Consider the following 24,800-nt stretch of genomic DNA (forward strand, 5'->3'; position numbering starts at 1 on the left):
GTAGATAATTTTCTTTTCCATTCCTTTACATGTCAGTAAATCCCTTTCTTCCTCTTCTGTACCCCTCGTGAAAAAGTAGCACATGAATACAAACTTAGTACTATGCTTTTGGTTCAAATCTGAAATCGTTTTCTAAGTTGTAAGTGTAAATGTATAAGAGAATTCCAGTTTTAAACTATAGATGTAGGAAGGGAAAAATCGCCTATAAATGATTTCCACTAGATCTAAATTATATTCAATACTGTCAGTGATTTTCTTCATTCAAGGCTTTAGATTGGGAACTTCTTGTCATGACTACCCAAGAGTAAAAATTCAGACTTTCCAGACAAAGATTAATTTCTTAGGTAACGTTCTCTATAGGGCTCAACAATACAAGCTAGAGAGGCCTTGGCAGTACCAACTTGAACCCTGATAATTCTCTTTAATGGGAGACACATCCAAGAATATTAATGTTTGGTCTGCTATTTTAGATGTTATTTCTGAGGTCAATAATAATACCAATGTTAATAATATTAGGACAATAATCATACTAATATTCACTGATATTTGAGTGCTACTTATGTACAAGGCACTGTTCTAGCCTCTTAACAGATATTACATCATTATAGTAAACCAATGAGCTAAGTAATTGTATTATCTCATTCTCTTGATGGGAAAACTAAAGCATATGTCATCCACGTTATTGCTTCATGCCCTTTTTGAAAAGCATGTGTAGCAACTAATTATCCTGGCTAAGGCTAACCCAGGGCTCATAAGTCAGGGCCTAGCCTCATATCTCAATAGGATAGACACATTTGAGCTTGAGAAAAATGGGGAAATTTTAGTGTATTTCCTAAGGATGCTATCTAATGGTATGAGTTCTTAATAATCTCAAATTAATTTTGCTCTTTGATCCAAACTGTAAAATAAGTTTAGCATTGTTAAATACTCCAGTCAGCTAGCAATCTTTAGCTGGAGCTTATAAACCCAAATGTTCTGTTCAGTACTTAGGTCTGCTCTTTTATATTACTATACTTTACTTTTTATAGAAATTGTGATGCATGAATGCGGTTATTTTGCATATTATTTTTAACAATGCTGAATCTGCCTGAATAATGTAAACTTTGATTTTGTGGAGAAAATTAGCTTTAGTTTCAGCTTTTGAAAACTGTACAGTAAATGCCAGCCTATAAGCCAACCTATATTTTTGTAAGTTAATTTTTATGACTTTTCACATTTAAAATGATGCTTCAGTTTTGTTTATCTGTTTGCCACTAGAGTCAGTGTAGAAACTTGAAGCTACTCGTGGCATGTACAACTTAGACGTTTCTCATTAAAATATTAGAATCCATCCAAATAAAAGGAAAACTGAAGTAGGAAGCAGATTTGAACTTGAGATTTCCTCTACAATGAAGGTTGCATATGGCTAAGTTTTGAGTAGACAGTGAATGAGACCTCCTGATAGTTCTTTGTGAAAGGGCAGTTCTGCTCTTAAAATTTGGGGGATCCAGAGTCCTGAGATTTATTTGTCTCTACCATGACTTTGGGCAAGTTACACTATTTGTGTTTGTTTCCTCAACCACAAAATGAAAGAAAGAATAATTGGATTACATCATCTTCAAGGCCCTTTTCAGCAATAAGTGCATCATTTTATTCTGTTCTAACCAGAAAATGGCCCAGATAAGCTTTACCCCAGTTTGAAAGGGAGCAAACCAATCTAAAATGACAGTAATAAAAGTCAATAATGTTTATTGATCATTCACTGTGAGCCAAGTACTGTGCTAAGGGATTAGCATATATTCACTGATTCATTCCTTGTACGATACTGGGTTATTGAAACTGTTACTGAACAGGGTTCTTGGACTCCTTAGTCAATAGAAATTGATCAGAGGCCAGACAAGAAACTCAGGCAAGGCTTTATTGGGGTCCCTGCTGCAGCAGGCGGGAGTGAGAACATGCAACATGTTCCCTTGCTTACTTGCTTGCCGACGGAGGGCGAGCTGGTTCCTTATATGGGGTGAGGGTAGGGGTGTGTCCAGGGGTGGCTTAGGTGTTTTGCCCACCCCTTTGGTGGTGGTGTGTGCAGGAGGCATGCGCAGTAGTACCCTGCTTTTGCTCCTGACTCCATGCTTTTGCTCCTGGCTCTTCAGAAGTGGCACTTGGGATTTTTGGTCTCTTTGTATATTGTCCATAATTTGCCCCAAATGTGCATACATATGCAGTTATTTTTAGTCCCTTATAGTTTCTTTGTATTTTGTTGCTCAAGGAGATATATGTACAGGTGCAAGCCTTGCAGCAAAGGGTCCCAGTCCCAGGCCGGTCTCAAAACCCCCACTTAAAAGGGAGGAAGTGGAGGCACAGAGACACAGGGAAACTTGCAGAAGGTCTTGCAGCTAGTAAGATGTGGAGCAGAGATCCCAATCCAGTGATCAGGACTTAAGCGTCCAGAGCCCGAGATAACAGTCTGCCATCCTAGAGGGATTAGAATACTTCTGTGTAGAATGGTTTCTTCCCCGTGTTCTCATCCCCAGTAGGGATAATGGAGAAGATGGAGAAATACTTAATAGCTGGAAAATCAACTCTAAATCTCTTTGGGGACTACTTTATCACTTTGAATGATTTCAGGAACATTCTTCTTTCATGCTTAAGCAAGATACTGATATAGTGTTATGTTGGCAGATGTTATAAAGTGTCTGTCATGTTGGCATTATAGTGCTACCTTGGGCTTTTTCACTGTCCAACTTCAAGCAATATTTATATGAGAGATCACAGAGGCTGAATTGCAAAGCCTTTCTCATTCAGGCCTTGCTGGTGGCACTTGAGTGTGTCAATTTCAAGCAGCCACGGTCCATGGTGAATAGGTGGGGGAACAGAAGAAACCCTGCACAGATGTGCTCCTCTCTGAGGGAACTAAAAGTACAAAAACACAGTTCTTTAAAACATTTCTTGGGAGGCATGTTTATGCATTGTAAGTGATGTCTTTAGGTTTAAACTATTTGATACATAGTTTTCTTTAATATAGAGATTTCCTGGTATTTGTCCATCCTTGTTTACAGATTATGAACTATTTCTAGAGTCATGTGGATTAAAAATTGAAAGAGAAATATAAAGCCAACGTGTTAGTCAAAACCACTCAGAAGTGAGAGGGAAGCATGGCCCCACCCAATTTTAATGTAATTTATCACTTCATATAGAAGACCTCCTTTAATGTGTGAAGAAAGGTCTATCTTCACTGCTCTAACAGTCAGGCCAGAGAATCTGATTTTAGGAGACATTTTCAAAAAATATTCTAGTTAAGCCAGTGGTAAAAGTTTGTTCTATTAAATTAGACCTTTCGCGTATCTGTGGTGGGAAGATCCAGCAAGTTCACTGTGTTTTAATCTCCTCTTCTTCACCCCATTAGTGAAAGAGGAATTCCCACCTTGTGGTTACGGGGATGACTGAACACATAATACCTGACACTGGACAGATGAGATCAACAAAAGTTTATTAATCCCATTACTCATTGCCCAGGTTTTTTAATATCAAGAGGATGGAATGGTCCCTGGTTCCCATGGGAGGATGTGATTTCTGTGTTGAATAATTCCATGAGCTGGAAGGGAATTGAAACTCACTACTCAGGGATAGGCAGGAACTGTGCCCGGTTGCTTTGTTAAGGAAGGTTGTTTGGCTATAGACCGGATCTGTGGGAGTGGAGTAGGGATAGGAACTTGCAGTTAGGTCATTCGAGGTCTTTCTGGTTTGACCAGATGTCAAGGCCCCTAATATTGGGTCTTAACTTCAGGCCTTATACCAGACACTGCTAAATTCAACCATTGCACTTAGTGTTTAGGTCTTCCCTCTTGTGTCAGTCTGCTTGGGCTACTATTAAAAAACAAAATAAAACCACCTACTGGGTGACTTAAAAAAACCAGAAATTTATTTTCTCCCAGTTCTGGAGGCTAGATGTCCATGATCAAAGTGGCAACAAATTCAATTTCTGGTAAGCCACTCTTCCTATCTTGTAGATGACTGCTATTATTATTTCTTCAATGGCCTTTCCTTGGTGTGTGCACATGGGAGCAGAGAGAGAGAGAGAGGGAGAGAGAGCGTGTGTTTCTGTGGTGTTTCTTCTTTTAAGGATGCTGGTCCTATCAGATCAGTGCCTCACCCTTATGACTTCATGTAACCTTAATTACTTTTTTAGAGGTCCCATCTCTAAATACAGCCACACTGGGGTTTACAGCTTCAACATATGAATTTGGGGGGAACACAAACATTCAGTCCATAACATCTTCCCCATATTTTTCAACACTCTTCACACTTTTCATAATCAATTAATATGTTTCATTTTTGACAGATTGAATCTTGGAATATTACTAGTTCCTACCATGGTATCTAGCACAAAGTAGATTCTCTAAAATTTGTTGAATTGAGAGGAATTTGGATTTAGATTCTGTTTAAGATACTCATTGTATCCAAATTTCTTCCAAATTTTCTTTGAAATTAATTTCTGAATATCATTAGTTAAGCAAATATCAGATTTGGTCAGCACATTATAATTTTCCTTTTTTTTTTGTCTTTACTCTTGGAAGGAGCGCTGAACATGGTGTTAGTTTTGATTCCTGGAGCTGCTGGTACCTAATATTTGTCACATTTTTAACTTGAATCAATGATACCTATCCCATCTCTCTGCCTGTGAAGATAAAATGAGAGCATAAATATGAATGTCTGCATAAATTACAAATCACCATACAAAAGCAGGGTAGGATCTAAGAACACATTGCACGTACTACAGCAGCATTACTTCAGTTGGATTTTTAAAGAGTCTGGGGTGCTGTTAAAAATGTCAGTTCCACTCTCCTACATTGAATTTACTGAGTTATTGTATCTGATGGGTCCCAGAAATTTGAATTTTAGCAAAACCCCAGGTGATTCTAATACACATTAAAATCTGAGAGCCAATGTACTCTGTTACAGTTAGTTGAAATGAATCAAATAAAAACATCTGCCAATGACATATAACCCTCAAGTTCACAAGGAGTTATTAGTTTATAGTTGAAAAAAGCAAACAGTGAAATTGAGCAACTTCCCACAAACAGCAGGAAGGATTTGGGTATACTTGATTTCTGTTGTGTATGTGCTCCAGATTCAGAACTATGAATTTAGTGGTTCCCAAACTTGAATGATTTCAGAAACACATGGGAACTTTAAATATATAGATTCCTGGGCCCCACTTTTGGAGAATTTGATTTAGTAAAGCTGTGGCAGGATCAGGAAATCTGTTTCTCGAAAGCTCATATGATGGTTATAGAGATTGGGGGCAGGACATTGAATTATTGTAAAACTCATTGTAAAGTCAACAAAATTCAGTTTCTTCACTTAACAAACTTCGGATGTACCAGTATCAGTGTTGACTTATGTAACATGACATTCATTAGTCTTGAAACACAAAATACAGTTTAAAAAAACTGACAAAACTTACTGTAGGCCTTATATCTTTTTGTTCAGCATTGGATTGTGTATCTACTTGGAATAAAGCCACTTTTTGTTTTGATTTAAGAAGTGCAATTGAAAGCTGGAAACTCTGACAGAGCCTAGCTGTTCTGACTGAATGAGTTTTAGCCTTCAAGGTCTTATGGTTTTTATTTACTGTCTTCTTTAGCATCCCAAGGCTTGAGATGGAATCTGAACACAAAACCTACTTAGTGAAATAGATTCTTAATAGTACTTATTCAATTTGAGAGAAGAGAGTCTTAAACACTTCTTTAAACTTCACCTACCCAAATACGTAATATCATGTTTATGCTCAGTAAATAATATTGAAGATATTAAATTATTTGTCCACAGTATACTCAGGGAATGAAACAATTAACTTTATGGATTAGGGATACCACTCGCTTACTTCAACACTGGTACATGTGCATGGAGGAACATTTTGAAGTTGATTGGAGCAACTCAAACGTTAGTTGAAAAATTAGTCTGGTGAAATAGTCTTTTAAAACGCTGTTGCAAATTGTTGTATGATTTGTGATTGCATCTTCAGAGGCTTTCAGACATTCTCTTTATTTTTAAAAGCAGCCTAAAGGATGGATAGGGTCTGTGTCACCTCCCTCCCTTGAGAGAAGAAGAAAGAGAAATGGAATGGCTAAACTATCATGGGCCATGGACTTAATTAGTGTCAGAAATTGTGCTAAAACCCACAGCTTCTGGTCATAGTTCACTTCTTACTGAATCTGGTGGGCAAACTACATACCATCTGTATATGAAAAGAATGCTATTTTTACAAGGCATAAAAATGAGTTTAAATGTGTTGGATCTTGTGGACATCAGGAGCCAAATAATTTTTCCACCTTCCCTCATTGTATTTCTGGTATTCAGAAATTATTCAGGGCAAGAAAAGATTGTGCTGCCCTGCCTGGTGTGTGTGTTTCTCAAAATTGCAGCCCATATTTCCTCCTCTTTGATTAATTTCTGGGAACAAGATTTAAAGGTTTCTGAGAACAGAAATAATTTAAAGCCTCTAAATTCTATTAGAGATTAATTTTAGATAAGGGCCAGAAAGTATTTAGGCACATTAATGGAATTAACTTCATGGAATCAAGTAGATACATATAATGCTTTCTTGACGTGTATTCATTAAAAAACAATGTAGAACACTGAAGCATAGACAATTATTGTTTTGAGAGCTCTGGATAATTAAAGAGCAATCTCATTTTATTAGCATAGAAGTCTTTAAATTCATTTTATCTTTGTTACTGTTTTTGCTGTTATAAAATTCTTCTTTTAGAAAAGAGTAAGGAGTGGGCTTCCCTGGTGGCGCAGTGGTTGAGAATCCGCCTGCCGATGCAGGGAACACGGGTTCGTGCCCCGGTCCGGGAAGATCCCACATGCCGCGGAGCGGCTAGGCCCGTGAGCCATGGCCGCTGAGCCTGCGCGTCCGGAGCCTGTGCTCCGCAACAGGAGAGGCCACAACAGTGAGAGGCCCGCGTACCGCAAAAAAAAAAAAAAAAAAAAAAAAAAAGAGTAAGGGCTATCTTAAGTCACAAAATACTTCAAGAGACCCCTCGGGTGAGAGGTAGTAAGAGAATTAGAGAAAGGAGTTAACTCTAACAAAATCTTTGCATTTTGACAGTACCAATAATCACACTCTAAGTAATTCCCAGTCTGTAGTATTTGTAACAGCAGCCCAAGCAAACTAATACAATTACATATATATGGATATATATCCTCTTAACTTCTTCCAACCTTGTAAGGATATGGGAATCTCTTGAAACTATATGTAAAATATTTGTAGAAGCAGGGCTGGCTACATAATTTCTGGGTTTCGGTGCAAAATGAAAATATGGGGTCTTTTGTTCAAAAAACAGCAAGAATATATATATATATATATATATATATATTTAGAAGCTATAGTACCTTTAAGTTACTAAAATACGAAAGTTTTCCTTTTTCCATGGCTTGTCTTTCAACTTGCCATTTTTAATTCCTCAATAAAGAAAAATGAAAACATTTAAAATTATTAGCCTGCATTTTACCATTCATATCTGTATTGTGCATTGCAAGTTTTAAAGGCAAATATTTTTTATTAAAAAGCACTTGTATGCAGAATTACCACTTTTGCACAGTTCTTATTTTGTAGTTTGTGCATATATATTTTGTTCTTATCAGAACAGTAGAAACACTGCCCAAAACTAACTCAACTGATTTTACTTCATTTCTTGATACACATACAGCCTATCAACACTCACTACCTATGGCTTTCTGATGAGTAAAGAAGGACTTAAAGGAACTGTAGGTTGCCCTGTCTTTTCCTTCTATGTCATCATTTTCAGTAGGTGATTGGCTAATTCAGGGAAGCAACAGAAACAAAAAAGGATACAGTAGGACTCCTTGGTCATTTGTCTTCTTTCTGCATTTGAAGAAAGTTCTGATTTGATTTGAAAGCATGACCTCCTGGGGCTGTTGGCACCCTGCCTATTCAGTAGTAGATATTCATGTTTACCTTGTCCTTGCTTTGAGTCTTGGTGAATGCCCACACATCAGGGGTCCATTGGAATTCTGTGTTCATGGGCATTGTGAATTCTATATGCAGATGGAGTGACAAGGACAGGGACATGCATATTTCCTGTTCTCCTCTGCTCATATTCCATTATCCCACTGGACTTCTCTTACAAAACACAAATTCAAAGGTGAAATTATTAAGAATTCAAGATGGCAACATCAGAGTATTAAGGCAAGCATGAGAACCTTCTAAGCAAGGGACTCTGTGTGACTACACAGGTCACATGACCGTGAAGTCAGCATGTGTAGGGGTTTGTGTGCACTTCTTGTCTGTAGTACTTTTCTGCCAAGAAGATGCAAATCCTTTTTCAGATTTTTGAATGAGTGTCTGACCTCACAGAAAAAGATGAGCTGATACTGTTCTAGAAGGACTGTGGTTCAGAAAAGAACTTCATCACTCTGCAAGGGAGGTGGTCATTCTTATTTCTCTCCTCTTTCAACAGCCTAAGGAATTGGTACAAGTGGATTTGCTGGTGCCACTCTCAATGCATTCACCAAGCCATCAAGTTTGGCACTACCCCTCTGAAGGTTTTTACTGATTGGAAATATGGGTGTTCCAAGATCATAAAATATCCGAGCTAGAATATCTATCAACTTCATTTTTATATATAAGGAAGAGGGACTCTAGAAAGGAGCTTTTCTGGGGAGCTTGTAACTGCTTAATGCCCTGAGCATTGTCCTTTAGGACTATATGTAAAGCTAGGGGAGAAAGGGGCTCTCAGATCGCCAAAGAAAACCTGAGACTCAAATATTTGAAAACAGCGCTTTTGGCAAAAGCAGTCGCAGTTCAGTGATGAGTAACATCTTGTGTCACATGCGCCTGGCAAAATAAATTGCCTGCATCCTGCCTCATCACCTCTGTTAGGCATTGATATCATGCAGTGTAAAAATGGGTGTTTTATGCAGGGAAATGACACTAACATTTGTGTACACCATTCTGGAGTCTTTGCTGCTGGTGGATGCTGTGATAATTACACAAAAATATTCATTCAGTCTGCCAACCATTTCTTTGTAATTGACAGTTTCTGACTCCTGGGCTCACTGGAGAATTGTACGCTTGGTGCTGCCCAATAAAAGGCAGGCACGGGTGTGTATACATTGCTCTGTCAGGCAGACACCGTTCTGGGATGTTGGAGTCATTCATTACAGCCTTTGCTGCATCATCCCACGCAACTCCAGCCAGGATTCAGTTGCATGAAGGATTGTTTTCAAGCTTTTAAAGTAAGATGGGTTGCACTCTGAGATAAAAACTAAGAGTGTTATGAATTCATGGTTCTGGCAATACTTTTCTTAGCCATTTAACAACGTGGAGTGGAGAATTTTTTAAAAGTTTATTAATCAATATTCATAGGTTGAAACAAATTATTTACCTCTTTGATTTTGCCCAATGGAAATTGAAGTGAATTTGAAAATGACAGTGCAGTAACAGTAGCTGGTAAAATGCAAATGGCTTCTGTCTCTAAAACAGAGAAGGCAAGGGTGGGAGTATTCAAAGGTTACTTTTTCCCTCACAAGTTTCAAACTCAATATGATGTCAGACAGAGTCAACATAATGTATCATCGCTATTCAACAAACAAAACAGTCCCTGTTTACAGTAAAAACATATGGTAATTTGGAAGCATCAAAACACATGCCTTAAGCATTCTGGAACTGAAATATTTGTCTAAAGGTTTGGGTGACCAGTTGCATTTTATGTGTTTTATCAAACATGCCTTTTCCTGCAGTGTCAGAAAATAAAGACAAAGGAATGCATGCCATCAGTGGCAGGGAAAAAGAAAGGTGACTGACACACTGAAAATACATGATTTCCACACAAGCTTTGCTTCTTGCCTTTTAAAAAATTTGGGTAAAGGAAAACTCTGAGGTCCTTACAAGTGTCTCATTTTCTGATAAAGCTTTTATTAATATTTTCTTTTATTACTTGGTTACAATTTCAGTCTCATTTCCTCATTTGCATCTAGCCCGAACCCTCAAAATGCACGCCTGTCATGAACCCCCTTTCCAGGCATGCACTAAGAGTTTGAATTAAAGGCCTAGGTACTATTGTTGGGCATAATTTTTTTCCTTATAGGGCTTGCCACTTCTGCTCTGTTTCCGTCATAAACTGCCAAGTTCCCTTTGAACAAGAAGATGTTTATTCTAGCAGAGTGACTAAGAGCATTCACATTAGAGGCTAGGAGATCTGCACTGACTGCTGCCTTCCTTTTCCCTCCCCGAGCATCAGGATCTCAGCAGTAAAAGGCTGTTGATATTTCATATTTCATACCTCAAAAGATTTCTATGACCATGACGTGAGTTAATATACATCCTCAGCACCATGCTTGCTTCACATTATCGACATTTCTATTGTAGTATTACAAAGAGAAAGCAAGTTTTAATTTTAAAAAAATTTATAAACTGTTTAAAAAGTTTCCCAAAGCTTTCAATTTGTCCTATTCTATATGCCATCGCCTGACTTAATAGTCTCAATCTCTCTCTTGCTGTTTCTGAAATTAGCCCTTGGCTTCTTTTCCCCCTTAGTATCTTCCTGCATCTTTTTCTTGTTTCCTCCATATGGAAATCTTCTTTCTTCTCCTAATACATTACACAATTTTGTTAAGGCAGTTCAAGATTGGTGCCCTTCAGTGAGTTTGCACTGGTTGGCCCATTTGACAGTGACTCCTCCTGACTGTTGTGCCCTTAGCCCTTTCTTATGTGACCTGTTGTTTCTTATGTGCTTATGTGTGTTGTAGCTTTCTCTGATGTGCTTATATAGATTATAAGTTTCAAAAGGCTACTATTTTCTACATCATACCTATTAAAGCAGTGCCAAATACTATCTATCTATCTATCTACCTACCTATCTGTCTTATCATCTATCCATCCATGCATATATGCACATACATAGAGGGTGCTTAATAAATGCTTGTTAAACAAATAAACCATCATCAGCATGCCTCATCTAGGAGTTAGAATGAAAGAATTTCGATTTGGAAATCTGTTTTTTACTGGGCATTGTTATCCTCCTATCTCTCTGCCTCAGTGTTTCCATATATGCATTTAGAGTGTTTTCAATTATGACCATGTAAAAATGCTTTTGAGGGCATTTCACATTACTTGTCTTTAACTATTTTAATACTAATGTGTAAACACTAACTTGTTGGTGATTTCTCTGCTATCAAACCTCAGATATTTACCATCTAGACCGGGGTCGGCAAATATTTTCTGTTAAAAACCAGGATCAGGTAGTAAATATTTTAGACCTTGATGGCCACACACAGTCTTCATTGTCACATATTTAAAAAATTTTAGTTTTAACAACCCTAATGATATACAAACCAATTTTAGCTTACTGTACAAAAAAAAGGCCTGCAGGCCATGGTATGTGACCACTGATCTAGATCACTGTACTTCAGCTGTTAATGGCTCCATTGCACAGAATTTCCAGTGCATTCCACCTACTGCAGTTTTTAGAGTGAATTTTCCTTGTGGAAATTATTTAAGAATAGCTGCAAAAATGAAGTATGATCAATAAGGAACTTGAGGAGTGTTCCTTAGGTACCAAGTTCTGTTACTGTCATTGCTGGTTTAACAGCAATCCTGTTAACCCTAACAGTTTGTGACAGCTGGCTAATTCATGGAAGCGCCACCAATTAACCTGTGAGATGTCTCCACAGGCCCAGGATAATTGTGTTTTGACTAAATATTCCAGGTGGAGTCTTGACAGGCCTTTATGGACAATTCTAACTCCCTGGGGGAGATTCTAGGCAAGCCCCCTGTGGGCTAGACCAAAGAATTTTCCTTGGAGGACAACTCAAATGCCACGTTTTTCATAAAGCTTCTCTTACTCCCAAGATCTGTTAATTTTCTGAGCCCCCGTGACACACCGGATTGTCACTTTCATGCCTTTTAATACCTTTCTGACTTTAATTGTAGCTGTTCAAATCCTGTTTATATCCTTTGTGTTACAGCTTATGCAAGAGGGATTGTGTTTTTTTTTTCCCTCATGTGTTTCTTAGCACAATGCCTCTTTCATTGTAGTTGTTCAAAAACATTGAACTGAATTCAAAACCTACTGATACCTAGTTAAGAGATTTTTTTTTCCTGAGTCTTCTGTTGCCTTTTAAAGAGACAAAGAACAATCTTACTAAATGATTTAGTGAGCGTCTTTTCCCATCAAACAGAGCATAAGGAGAAATGGCTTCCCCACAGTATATTTTTCTAGGAGTCTATTCCCTTGGTAGTTTGGTCAATTTTGATACATTTAACCATTTCTGAGTCAATGATGAATTCCCAAAGTCTAGCACTTAAGTTTTTAGTAGTTATTTTTAGTCAAACTGAGTCCAAAAAGGGGGCCTAACAGAGTTTTAAAATGTTCTTAAAATGTCTCCTTCTGATTTGTAACCCACTGAAACTGTTCTGAAATCTTTCTGTTAGAACTTGAAAGGCCATAATAATCCTCCTGTCTCCCCCTGACCCCCCAGAGGTTTGCTTTTCAGTTTTCTCCCAGACAGCCACGCCTTCAATAGGCTGCCCTCAGCAACACACAAATGTGGGATTCAATGAAGGTTAACACTCAGATGAACAAAACAGCTTGAGGCAGAAAAAGCTGCAGGCCTGTGGTTTGATTTCAGTGACCTCCATGATCAACCTTTTTCCTTGCTCTCCCTGAGATGTAACCTCAAGCTCTCATCTCAGGCAGTCATCAGCCTGGGGGTGTGGAAGAGTATCAGTGTAACCTTAGGGAATTAAAAAAAACCCTAATATCTAGAAATGTCCCTGTTAATTAAGCTAAGAGTAGAATGGGAGTGCTGGAGAATTGGGTGGGGGGAGATACTCAAGATGGTGTGGTCTGGGGGTTGCCTGTACAACCAATTATTTGTTTATTTTTAACTATTTTTGGTTGAATAATGGGCATTTCTTTCAGACAGGTTCATACTAGTTCTTAGACAAAAAGATTTAATGAAGTGCCTCTGGTGACAGCATGTATTAACTATTAACTTAAATTTATACCTAAGTATATCCAAATCATCAAAACTTGAATGGGGGAAGAACTTGAAAACTTGGAAAGGAACCAGAGAAGAAGATGCTAAGAAGGAGGGAGAAGGGAACAAACAATCATGAAAAATATCTAAGTGTGAAAGTACCTGTCATTATGTCTGACATATGTAGGAATTTATATATATATGTGTATACATGTTTTCTCGTGACTATAGATCCCTCCCTGCCCTCTCTTTTCCTAGATAGAGCATTTACTTTAGAAAACTTGCCATTGTATGTTCTTTCTTTGCCACTTTGAGATGTAAATCTTTTCCTAGCCTCTTGTAAGTTTACAACCCAGGAAAAGTCTTTCTCAAGAACATGGGAACTATCTCTCTGAAATGTAAACATAGAAGGAGAGAGCACCCCATCTCTCAGTCTCTGTGGAGGGTAACATAGTAACTTTGACCACCAACTAGCAAATGAAGATGAACTAATCACAGAGAAAATCATTTGCAAACTCAGGATACATCCCATTGATCAAACTCCCCCCCAGCATCCTCCAATACTTTTCCACTAGCTCACCCCAGGACTTAAAATTCTCCCGCCTGGGGGAAGCTTCAGAGCCCCGGAGGAGAGCACAGCAACAGGGGTGCAGAGGGCAAAGTGGAGAGATTCCCACACAGAGGACTGGTGCCAACCAGCACTCACCAGCCTGAGAGGCTTGTCTGCTCACCTGCCGGGACAGGCAGGAGCTGAGAGGTGAGGTTTGGGCTTCGGAGGTCAGATCCCAGGGAGAGGACTGGGGTTGGCACCCCAGGATGTGTGAACACATCCTGAAGGGGGCTAGTGGAACACAGCTAGCCGGAAGGGAGTCAGGGAAAAAGTCTGGAACTGCCTAAGAGTCAAGAGACCATTGTTTCAGGGTGCATGAGGAGAGGGGATTCAGAGCATTGCCTAAAAGAGCACCAGAGACAGGTGTGAGCAGCGGCTATCAGCATGGACACCAGAGACAGGCTTGAAACTCTAAGGCTGCTGCTGCAGCCACCAAGAAGCCTGTGTGCAAGCACAGGTCACTATCTACACCTCCCCTCCCGGGAGCCTAGGCAGCCCACCACTGCCAGGGTCCCGTGATCCAGGGACAACTTCCCCGGGAGAACGCACGGCGCGCATCAGGCTGGTGCAAAGTCATGCTGCCTCTGCCGCCACAGTCTCACTCCGCATCCATACCCCTCCCTCCCCCGGGCCTGAGTGAGCCAGAGCACCCTAATCAGCTGCTGCTTTAACCCCCTCCTGTCTGGGTGAAGAACAGACGCCCTACACGCAGAGGCGGGGCCAAATCCAAAGCTGAACCCCAGGAGCTGTGCAAGCAAAGAAGAGAAAGGGAAATATCTCCCAGAAGCCTCAGGAGCAGAGGATTAAATCTCCACAATCAACTTGATGTACCCTGCATCTGTGGAATACCTGAACAAACAATGAATCATCCCAAATCTGAGGCAGTGGACTTTAGGAGCAACTGTAGAATTGGGGTTTGCTTTATTTGTCTAATTTGTTTCTAACTTTATGTTTATCTTAGTTTAGTATTTAGAGCTTATTATCACTGGTGGATTTTTTTTTATTGATTTGGTTGCTCTCTTCTGTTTTTTTAATATATATATGTTTTTTCATTTTTCTCTTTTTGTGAGTGTGTATGTGTATGCATCTTTGTGTGATTTTGTCTGTATAGGTTTGCTTTTATCATTTGTCCTAGGGTTCTGTCTGTCTGGGTTTCTTTAGTATAGTTTTTAGCACTTGTTATCCTTGGTGGATTTGTTTATTGGTTTCGTTGCTCTCTTTTTTTAAAATTACTTTTAAATTGTTTAATGTTAATAATTAAACACATTTTTTGGTAATTATTTTATTTATTTTCTTTCTTTTTAAAAAATTTTTTTCTCCCTTTTCTTCTGAGCTGTGTGGCCGACAGGGTCTTGATGCTCTGGCCAGGTGTCAGGCCTGAGCGTCTGATGAGAGAGCTGAGTTCAGGACATTAGTCCACCAGAGAACTCCCAGCCCCATGTAATATCATTCAGTGAGAACTCTCCCAGAGATCTCCATTTCAACACTAAGGACCAGCTCCACTCAATGACCAGCAAGCTCCAGTGCTGCACACCCCATGCAAAACAACTAGCAAGACAGGAACACAACCCCATCCATTAGCAGAGAGGCTGCCTAAAATCATAATGAGTTCACATAAACCCCAAAACACACCACCAGACACGGTCCTGCACACCAGAAAGACAAGATCCAGCCTCATCCATCAGAACACAGGCACCAGTCCCCTCCACTAGGAAGCCTACACAAACTGCTGAACCAACCTTAGCCACTAGGGGAAGACACCAAAAACAACAGGAACTACAAACCTGCTTCCTGAGAAAAGGAGATCCCAAACACAGTAACTTAAGCAAAATGAGAAGACAGAGAAACACACAACAAACGAAGGAGCAAGGCAAAAACCCACCAGAGCAAAAAAATGAAGAGGAAATAGGCAGTCTACCTGAAAAAGAATTCAGAGTAATGATATTAAAAATGATCCAAAATATTGGAAACAGAATGGAGAAAATACAATAAATGTTTAACAAGGACCTAGAAGAACTAAAGGGCAAACAAACAATGATAAAAAACACAATAAATGAAATTAAAAATTCTCTAGAAGGAATCAATAGCAGAATAACTGAAGCAGAAGAACGGATAAGTGACCTGGAAGATAAAATACTGGAAGTAACTACCACAGAGCAGAATAAAGAAAAATGAATGAAAAGAATTGAGGACAGTCACAGAGGTCTCTGGGACAACATTAAACACAACAACATTCAAATTATAGGGGTCCCTGAAGAAGAAGAGAAATAAAAAAGGGGACTGAGAAAATATTTGAAGAGATTATAGTTGAAAACTTCCCTAACATGGGAAAGAAAATAGTCAATCAAGTCTCAGAAGTGAAAAGAGTCCCATACAGGATAAATCCAAGGAGAAACACACCAAGAAACATATTAATCAAACTATCAAAAATTAAATACAAAGAAAAATATTAAAAGCAGCAAGGGAAAAGCAACAAATAACATACAAGGGAAACCCCATAAGTTTCAGCAGCTATTTCAGCAGAAACTCTGCAAGCCAGAAGGGAATGACAGGACATATTTAAAGTGATGATAGCGTAAAACCTACAACGAAGATTACTCTACCCAACAAGGATCTCATTCAGATTAGACAGAAAAATTAAAACCTTTACAGACAAGCAAAAGCTAAGACAATTCAGCACCACCAAACCAGCTTTACAACAAATGCTAAAGGAACTTCTCTAGGCAGGAAACACAGGAGAAGGAAAAGACCTACAAAAACAAACCCAAAACAATTAAGAAACGGTAATAGGAACATACATACCGATAATTATCTTAAATGTAAATGGATTAAATGCTCCCACCAAAAGACACAGACTGGCTGAATGGATACAAAAACAGGACCTGTATATATGCTGTCCACAAGAGACCCACTTCAGACCTAGGGACACATACAGACTGAAACTGAGTGGATGGAAAAAGATATTCCATGCAAATGGAAATCAAAACAAAGCTGGACTAGCAATGTCATATCAGATAAAATAGACTTTGAAATAAACACTATTACAAGAGACAAAGAAGGACACTACATAATGATCAAGGGATTTTTCCAAGAAGAAGATATAAAAATTGCAAATATTTATGCATCCAACATAGGAGCACCGCATTATATAAAGCAAATACTAAGAGCCATAAAAGGGGAAATCAACAGTAACACAGTAATATTAGGGACTTTAACATCCTGCTTTCACCAATGGACAGATCATCCAAAATGAAAATAAATAAGGAAACGCAAGCTTTAAATGACACATTAAACAAGATGGACTTGATTGTTATTTATACTACTTTCCATCCAAAAGCAACAAAATACACATTCTCCTCAAGTGCTCATGGAACATTCTCCAAGATAGATCATATCTTGGGTCACAAATCAAGCTTTGGTAAATTTAAGAAAATTGAATTCGAATCAGGTATCTTTTCTGACCACAAAGCTATGAGACTGAATATCAATTACAGGAAAAAAAACTAAAAAATACAAACACATGGAGGCTAAACAATACACTACTAAATAACCAAGAGATCACTGAAGAAATCAAAGAGGAAATCAAAAAATACCTAGAAACAAATGACAATGAAAACACGACGATCCAAAACCTATGGGATGCAGAAAAGCAGTTCTAAGAGCAAAGTTTATAGCAATACAATCCTACTTCAAGAAACAAGAAAAATCTCAGATAACAACCTAACCTTACACGTAAAGCAATTACAGAAAGAAGAACAAAAAAACACCTAATTTATTTGGAAGAAAATAAATCATAAAAATCAGATTAGAAATAAATGAAAAAAATTAAGGAAATGATAGCAAAGATCAATAAAACTAAAAGCTGACCCTTTGAGATAAGAGCCATAAACAAAGTTGATAAACCATTAGCCAGCCTCATCAAGAAAAAAGGGAAAAAGACTCAAGTCAATAGAATTAGGAGTGAAAAAAGAGAAGTAACAATTGACACTGCAGAAATACAAAGGATCATGAGAGATTGCTACAAGCAACTATAAGCCAATAAACTGGACACCCTGGAAGAAATGGACAAATCCTTAGAAAAGCACAATCTTCCAAGACTAAACCAGGAGGAAATAGAAAATATAAACAGACCAGTCACAAGCACTGAAATTGAAACTTTGATTAAAAATCTTCCAACAAACAAAAACCCAGGACCAGATGGCTTCACAGGTGCATCCTATGAAACATTTAGAGAAGAGCTAACACCTATCCTTCTCAAACTCTTCCAAAATATAGCAGAAGGAAGAACACTGCCAAACTCATTCTATGAGGCCACCATCACACTGATACCAAAACCAGACAAAGATGTTACAAAAAAAGAAAACTGTAGGCCAATATCACTGATGAACATAGATGCAAAAATGCTCAACAAAATATTAGCAAACAGAATCCAACAGCACATTAAAAGGATCATACACCATGATCAAGTGAGGTTTATCCCAGGAATGCAAGGATTCTTCAATATTCACAAATCTATCAATGTGATACACCATATTAACAAATTGAAGGAGAAAAACCATATGATCATCTCAATAGATGCAGAAAAAGCTTTTGACAAAACTCAACACCCATTTAGGATACAAACCCTCCAGAAAGTAGGCCTAGAGGGAACTTATCTTGACATATTAAAGTCCATATATGACAAATCCACAGCCAACATCGTTCTTAGTATTGAAAAACTGAAACCATTTCCACTAAGATCAGGAACAAGAGAAGCCTGCGCACTGTCACCACTATTATTCAACATAGTTTTGGAAGTTTTAGGCACAGCAGTCAGAGAAGAAAAAAGAAATAAAAGGAATCCAAATAGGAAAAAATGAATTTAAACTGTCACTCTTTGCAGAGGACATGATACGATGCATAGAGAATCCTAAAGATGCCACCAGAAAACTAATAGAACTAATCAATGAATTCGTTAAAAGTAGCAGGATACAAAATTAATGTACAGAAATCTCTTGCATTCCTAAACACTAATGATGAAAAATCTGAAAGAGAAATTAAGGAAACACTCCCATTTACTAGTGCAACAAAAAGAATAAAATACCTAGGAATAAACCTACCTAAGGAGACAAAAGACCTGTATGCAGAAAACTATAAGACGCTGATGAAAGAAATTAAAGATGAAACAGATGGAGAGATATACCATGTTCTTAGATTGGAATAATCAACTGTGAAAATGACTATATTACCCAAAGCAATCTACAGATTCAATGAAATCTCTATTAAATTACCAATGGTATTTTTCATAGAATGCGAACAAAAAATTTCACAATTTGTATGGAAACACAAAAGACCCCAAATTGCAAAAGCAATCTTCAGAAAGTAAATGGAGCTGGAAGAGTCAGACTCCCTGTCTTCAGACTATACTACAAAGCTACAGTAATCAAGACAATATGATACTGGCACAGAAACAGAAATATAGATCAATGGAACAGGACAGAAAGCCCAGAGATAAAACCACGCACATATGGTCACCTAATCTTTGATAAAGGAGTCAAGAATATACAATGGAGAAAAGACAGCCTCTTCAATAAGTGGTGCTGGGAAAACTGAACAGCTACATGTAAAAGAATGAAATTAGAGCACTCCCTAACACCATACACAAAAATAAACTCAAAATGGATTAAAGACCTAAATGTAAGGTCAGACACTAGAAAACTCTTAGGGGAAAACATAGGCAGAATACTCTATGACATAAATCACAGCAAGATCCTTTTTGACCCACCTTGTAGAAAAAGGGAAATAAAAAGAAAAATAAATAAATGGGACCAAATGAAGCTTAGAACCTTTTGCACAACAAAGGAAACCATAAACAAGATGAAAAGACAACTCCCAGAATGGGAGAAAATATTTGCAAATGAAGCAACTGACAAAGGATTAATCTCCAAATATCCAAGCAGCACATGCAGCTCAATATCCAAAAAACAAACAACCCTATTCAAAAATGGGCAGAAGACCTAAATAGACATTTCTCCGAAGAAGATATACAGATTGGCAACAAGCACATGAAAGGATGCTCAACATCACTAATCATTAGAGAAATGCAAATCAAAATTACAATGAGGTATCACCTCACACCAGTCAGAATGGCCATCATCAAAAAGTCTACAAACAATAAATGCTGGAGAGGGTGTGGAGAAAAAGGAACCCTCTTGCACTGTTGGTGGGAAAGTAAATTGATACAGCCAATATGGAGGTTCCTTAAAGAACTATAAATAGAACTACCATACAACCCAATAATCCCACTACTGGGCATATACCCTGAGAAAACCATAATTCAAAAAGAGTCATGTACCACAGTGTTCGCTGCAGCACTATTACAATAGCCAGGACATGGAATCAACTGTATCCATTGGAATCAACATGTATCCATTGACAGATGAATGGAGAAAGAAGATGTGGCCCATATATGCAATGGAATATTACTCAGCCATAAAAGGCAACGAAATTGAATTATTTGTAGTGAGGAGATGGGCCTAGAGTCTGTCCTGTAGGGTGAATTAAGTCAGAAAGAGAAAAATACCATGTGCTAACACATATATATGGAATCTTAAAAAAAAAAAAAAAGTTCTGAAGAATCTAGGGGCATGACAGGAATAAAGACACAGTCATAGACAGTGGGCTTGTGGACACGGGGAGGGGGAAGGGTAAGCTGGGACAAAGTGAGAGAGTGGCATGGACATATATATACTGCCAAATGTAAAACTGATAGATAGTGGGAAGCAGCCACATAGCACAGGGAGATCAGCTCGGTGCTTTGTGACCACCTAGAAGGGTGGGATAAGGCGGGTGGGAGGGAAGGAGATGCAAGAGGGAAGAGAGATGGCGACATATGTGTATGTATAGCTGATTTACTTTGTGATACATCGGAAATAACACACCACTGTAAAGCAATTACACTCTAATAAAGATGTTTAAAAAGAAAATCTCCCGCCCTTTGTATCAGCAGAGCTGAGTATCCACATTTGATCTATGTTCTGTCCTCTATTTTTGGTGACAGTATTGGAATAAAAATCTACTTTTGTCTGCTCATCTGGTCCTGTTTGATTTTTCTTTAACAGTCACCATATCACCTGCCAATATATATGTGTTGAGTGATTTCACATCATGAAAAAAGTAGGATGCTGCCTTTTTGCAACAAGTTTTTAGAATCAAATCTCATTTTGGAGAAATTACAACCTTTATATTGTATTTAAATTAACATTGCATGCAGGTGGGAGGTGTAGGTGTTTGTGTGTGTGAATGTGTTTGCGTTTCTAAGTAGGACCTGAGTGCTAGAAAAATCTTTGTGGAAAATTATTAAATTTTGGACTTTTTTCTCCTTTGGGGTCAGTTTGCCACATTCATTCCTTCTCTCTCTGTTCTGAGAACGTATTCCAGAGAAGTCAGTTCTGTTCTAACATGAGAGCATCTAGTAACAGCCACTTGACCTTCCCAAGGAGGCAGATATCTTTCTCCTGGGCCTGTCTGTCATAGTGGTAAAGAGAAAGCTGGCTTAATCAAAGGCTTTCTCACCAAACTGGAATATGATCTGACTGCTTGGAGAGGCTTCTGTGCAAGCAGGCAACAGCTTTCCTAACTTTCAACCATAAAAGAGGAGGAAAAAAATATCCCACTGAAGACTCATGCCTTGAAATGGCTTTGGAGATCACAACCAAGTCTTCCTATAAATGAAGTACTTTCCTGGTGTATTTACTAACAATAGTTTGTGGGGGCATAGAGAGAAGGAGAAGAAATGGCTGAATAAAGTTGCTGCCCTAGCAAATAAAGAAGGGAGAGAGAGCAAGTTCTTACTTGACCAGCTGGAAGATAAGTTTTTTGTTGGTGGTCATCCAAAGAAAGTAAAAATTGTCCATCTGATGTGTGAAACATTTTCTTTAGCTTTTTGCTTTCCCTGTGATAAACCAGTGAATTTCCCCAAACTGCTCAGTTGTACTACGGGGATTAAATATTGATTTTAACCTTGTAAGTGAGGTAGAATGTGAAGCTGGCTGATGGATCCCCTAGGGGAAGACACTGTGTTTTAGGTCTTTCCTTCTACAGAGAAACGTTCCTCCATTTGAAAGAATGAAAGTAGACAGACAAGGAAAACAGTCTTTTTCTTAAACAAATTAATATTAACAGCCTGCCTATGGTGTGATGGGTACAAAGTGGGGAAGAAAAAACGTGTAATATACCCTGCCTTTTTGTGGATGGTGTCCAAAGTGCTGTTTGCATAAGTGACAATGAATATACTTCAGAATTGTAATGTGCAGTGCAGCAGGGATTCTGTGAGTGAATTCTTCCTGTCAACTGGACCATTTTATATCTTGGGTTCATTGTTAAGTCAGTTCACTTGTGGTCCATTTCCTCTGTAATTTGGTTTAAAGTTGAGGGCAAAGATAAAATCAGTTTAGAGAGGAACTTGACAGTCTGGTAAATAGCTGTGGCTTTTCTCTTTTAGGCAATAGAAGAGATACCAAGGATCAAAGCAGTGAATAATGTTTCTTTAGGAAATAAGTTTTCTGCTGTTATGTTAGATGGCCCTGAATATTCAAGATTGCCAACCAGATAGGCTGACCTGCATACTCACAGGGAGACTTGGGAGGATTGACCTCTCTACCTGCCTGAGATTCTTGGCAGCAGAGCACAGATTTATCCGGGCTGGGTGGCAGCAAGTCTTGGTGGGTGGAGGGAGGCCAGTGTACACTGCTCTTTGTTTTTCTTTTGGTAGAAGTCCCAGGGGGGGCTTGTCTCCTTTCATGGAAAATCTGTCTTATGAGGGGAGATGAACAGAGTAGAAAAGATAAAACTTTACCTGTTGATGAGGTGGTATATGGATAGAAAGGGCAAAAGACTGGTTCTTATGTATTTTTTTTTAAATTAAATAGCATGATGATCTTTGCTGGACCTCATTATTATTCCGGTAGTTGGCTTATTTTACTTTTTATTTTTACATTTTTTGCACAGAATAACTTACTGTTTAATTTTTTAAAGTCCTCCTCTTACATAATGTCAATCCCAACTAGTTTGGTTCTATTAGTGAGTCAACTGATTAATATATTGATATTTTAAAAAATTATTGAGAATGCTGTATGCCAGTCATTGTGCTAGGTACTGTCAGATAAGAACCGAGGTAACTTTTCTGCACTAAATTCTTGTACTTTTTAAGACTCAACCATAATCATGTGATTGTAAGTTTGTATTTTGTTTTCAATTGTACTGTATATACTGTATGGTTTTTGAACTAAATTTTAATTTCTGAGAAGCAGTTAATGTTTAATACTTCTATTAAATTTCCTGGGCTTCCCTGGTGGCGCAGTGGTTTCGAGTCTGCCTGCCAATGCAGGGGACACGGGTTCGTGTCCCGGTCTGGGGCCGCGGAGTGGCTGGGCCCGTGAGCCATGGCCGCTGAGGCTGCGCGTCCGGAGCCTGTGCTCCGCAACGGGAGAGGCCACAACAGTGAGAGGCCCGCATACCACACACACACACACAAAAATCCTATAGTACGTAAAACAGGGTAAATCATAAAGTAGATACTCAGTTAATTTCTTTCGACTGTCCCCCTTTGGTCAAGTTTTGAAAGTGTTCTTTATATATTGAGTTACAATGACTGTTTCTGCACCTCCAGAATAATTTTTTTCAGTGCTGTCTCTTCCCTTTCAACCTGATCTTTGATCATAACTTTATATGGGAAAGATATCAAATCAGACCTACCTGGAGAACTGGGAATTTTGAGAAAGCCCAGAAGATAAATATGTCAGAGAAAAAGAACTGAGGCATATCTGAGCAAACATCAGGAGAGATGGAACACAAAAGAGGTAGTACAGGCACGTGGACAGTATCATCTTCAACTCCATGTCCTCCTTCTGTACCCCATCTTAATAAGTGGCAATCCTGGAATCATGCTTTGATTCTTCTCATTCACTCTCACTCGATGGTCAACAATTTATCAAATCCTGTTAATACTGCTTCCTGTATCATACATCCCCAGCCCAACCACTGAATACAACCACTCTGGTTCAAACCACCATTTCTCAACTGGACTTTCACAATAGTCTCCTGACTACTCTTCATGTTTCCATACTTGCTTCCTTCCCCACACGACAGCCAGTTGACTTTTAAACATATAAACCATTTTATATCACTTCTGTGTTCAAACCTCTCTTTTGATAGAAGATCAGAGTAAAAATGGGACTCTCAGTCTAAGCATGAAGCTTGTTCTACAAAGTCCTGCATGAACTGACGCTTGTCTATCAAAGCAATTGTCTTTGGACCTTTTTTTTTTTTAAACATCTTTATTAGACTATAATTGCTTTACAATGTTGTGTTAGTTTCTGCTTTATAACAAAATGAATCAGCTATATATATACATATATCCCCATGTCTCTTCGCTCCTGCATCTCCCTCCCTCCCACCCTTCCTATCCCACCCCTCTAGGTGGTCACAAAGCACCAAGCTGATCTCCCTGTGCTATGCAGCTGCTTCCCACTAGCTATCAGTTTTACATTTGGTAGTGTATATATGTCCACGCCACTTTCTCACTTTGTCCCAGCTTACTCTTCCCCCTCCCTGTGTCCTCAAGTCCATTCTCTAGTAGGTCTGCGTTTTGACCATTTTTCCATTTCTTCCGCTCCAGCCACATTGTTTTCCTGCAGTTTCTTGAGCACACTGATCTTATTCACACACCCGGGCTTTTGTGCTTGCTATTTCCTCTGCTCCAAATGTTTACCCCAAGGTTTTAAAATGACTCTGTCCCTCACTTCATTTAGTTCTCTGCTGGAATTTTACCTCCTCTCATAGGCCTTGCTTATTCACATATTTGATTATAGTTCTAATCATTCTCTTTACCCTGCTGCTTTTAAAATTTATTTGCAACACTTATCATTACCTGAGATTATATTCTTTGTTTGTTTACTTAGGTTTTTTTTTTTTCCTATCAGAATGTAAACTAAATGAAGGTGAGGGTATTTTTCCACCCCATGAATAATGCTGGCACATAGTAGGTACAAAATAAGATTTAGTGAATGAATTAATAAAGGAAGTAATGAATGCTACAACTATTTCTGGGGGTAGGTGTTCAGTGCTGGTACAATGGCCTTGATTTTCTCCATGCCATTTCTGTTTGTTGAACTTGACCTGGTGTTAATGATTTGTTAGATTCAGTCTCTTCTTTGGGTCATCC

General features: G+C 38.5%; 1 long non-coding RNA gene across 2 annotated transcripts in view; it reads left to right on the forward strand.

Moving 5' to 3' along the window:
• Positions 1-24,800, forward strand: part of LOC136792156 (uncharacterized) — a 480,451-nt gene that overhangs the window by 262,253 nt on the left and 193,398 nt on the right. The gene's annotated exons all lie outside the window — the stretch shown is intronic.

Source organism: Kogia breviceps, chromosome 11 (assembly GCF_026419965.1).
Source record: "Kogia breviceps isolate mKogBre1 chromosome 11, mKogBre1 haplotype 1, whole genome shotgun sequence".
In the NCBI taxonomy this organism is placed as follows: domain Eukaryota; kingdom Metazoa; phylum Chordata; class Mammalia; order Artiodactyla; family Physeteridae; genus Kogia; species Kogia breviceps.